Below are 2533 nucleotides of genomic sequence, written 5' to 3'. Positions count from 1 at the left end.
CACAAACTACACTTACATGAAAGCTGAGCCTCCACTTATTCCAACAGTCCAAACCATTAATTCTGTGACTAAACTCGCAAAATAACACTTAATAAGAAACGTCCCCTTTTCTTTTAACAACCAAAAATGAAGTAGGCCTACTTACCTTTGTGCTTTTTGTCCACAAAGTGGATTCCACCATAAACAGATTATCCAGTATCTGGCCCAAATTTTGCAATATAACATGGTGCTTTCAAATCAATGAATAAGAGAAGGTTTCTTAGGAAATAGGTAAATTGCCTTCAATCAGAAAACATATCTTCAGCGCAATCTAGTGGCCATATATTATTTGCGACGTGTTTGGCTTGGCGCATTCGATTGCCCTGAACTTTAAATAGAGGTGTCAAGTGTCCAAATTGTAAGATATCTACCTTTATTTGGTCTATAGTAAGACAGCGCTCCCAACTGATAACGACCCAACTGATACTGATAATTATTTCAGGTGGAAATGTTATCTTCCACTTATGCTGTGTTCCATTGGCATTATTCACTTTAACCAAGTATTATCCCCATTGAATATTTCACTTGCACATAAATCTTTCTTTTGGCCCCAAGATGACATTTATCGCCCTTGCAGTTGTGGAGATATAATCTATTTACTTTGGGTATGTTTCTTTCCTGAAAAAAACTTTTCCCCTGATACGAAAATGGTATAGAATATCGATCTTTTTCCCGGTATAGTGTTGAAGTTAGAAAATCCAGTATCGTGACTGACAACCCTACTAGAAACGCGATTGTGATTATTCAGTTAGAGCTACAAGAAACTTGGAAGTTAAAAAAGACATATCTTTGCTACTACCTCTGACATTTAGTTATGTACATTTGCATCAAATCATGCAGGTCTGCATATAACTTGGCGATAGCTTTAATAGGTTGCAACTGTGGACTGAAATCATTTCATGGCACGGTCGTGACCGCTCGATAAATAAGGTAAACAAAGAGAAGTTTGTTAGTTTTTAAACACAACATGTGTGGAAGCTAACATTCAGCTTCAGTCTGAGCTAGGATGGATTTTCTGAGCCCCCCCCAAAACCAGGCCGGGTGCCTGGCAAAAAGTGGCCCGTTCACGATTCTGATTATAATTTGGGCAAGTGAACATTACATTCGGGCAAGTTGATCCTGACCTGTACTTGCCCGATGGGCAAGTGCTTTTGAAACCTTAGTGTCAACCCCTGTACAGTGTGAGGGAGAGAAACCGGGAGTCCATTTAAACTGGAGCTCTTCACCGCCACTGAACCCTCTGTCAGGCGCAGCGTGGCCGCCCTGTGCGCTCCTCAGCCAAAGCCTCGGTTAACCGTCCGATGCTTATGTTGAGGGAAAAATATTAATACAAGTACTGTTTTGAAGGGGGGGGGGCTGTTTTGAAACTGTTCCACAGCTGGCGACTGAGGGTCAGCCATTATGAGGGGGGTGAGAGATGTGTGTGTGCGTGTGTGTGTGTGTGTGTGTGTGTGTGTGTGTGTGTGTGTGTGTGTGTGTGTGTGTGTGTGTGTGTAGTGTGTGTGTGTTTGTGCGTGCGTGGCGTGCGTGCGTGCGTGCGTGCGTGCGTGCGTGCGTGCGTGCGTGCGTGCGTGCGTGCGTGCGTGCGTGTGTGTGTGTGTGCGTGCGAGTGTGTGTGTTAACTGCGGCAGTCGGGACCGCCGCCACAAAGGGGTCTTTCTTACAACTCTTGAGAATGAGATCGGAGGTGCGGGATGGAAGTGGAAGGGAGGAGGGGAGGGAGGAGGGGAGGGAGGAGGGGAGGGAGCGGGCAGAGCGGGGGGGGGTTAAGCGTTTCTCAACATGTATCCCATAATGACGTGGTGGTGGCGGACGCGTGCGCTCCAGATATAATATGTTATTACGGTACAGGCCAATTTGTTAAAGTTGGTGCTGAAGAGAAGTCAGATGAGCTGTTGGATAAAACCGGGACGGGTGGGGGTGGGGGGGGGGCTAAAGGAGAGAGTGGCTACAGTGATGTGTGGGTGGGTTTGTTTCTGTTGTTTCCCCCCCCGTATGTTTCACATTCATTCCCTCACTGCTGTCCAGCTCTCTGTGTCTCTGTGTCTCTCTCTATATGTCTCTCTCTCTCCCCCCCTCTCTCTCTCTCTCTCTCTCTCTCTCTCTCTCTCTCTCTCTCTCTCTCTCTCTCTGCCATCTCTCTTTGTCGTCGCTCAACCCAAAAGTCACGGGATGCATGTGAAATTGACCAGCCTTCACATTAATGTTACTCACTGTGGAAGCCCTCGAGCACACGCACACACACACGCAAAAACTCACACACATACACACACACACACACACACACACACACACACACACACACACACACACACACACACACACACACACACACACACACACACACACACACACACACACATACATACTTCATCGTAGACAGCAACAACTTAATCCCCAAAGTCCTCAAAATGTAATTTGTATTCGCTACTAAAGGATTCCCTCAACAGATATTTAGTTGCTCGTTGTCACCCCGATGTGGGGGACAAATACC

Source organism: Gadus chalcogrammus, chromosome 4, assembly GCF_026213295.1.
Source record: "Gadus chalcogrammus isolate NIFS_2021 chromosome 4, NIFS_Gcha_1.0, whole genome shotgun sequence".
Taxonomy (NCBI): domain Eukaryota; kingdom Metazoa; phylum Chordata; class Actinopteri; order Gadiformes; family Gadidae; genus Gadus; species Gadus chalcogrammus.
This window is presented reverse-complemented; position numbering follows the sequence as displayed.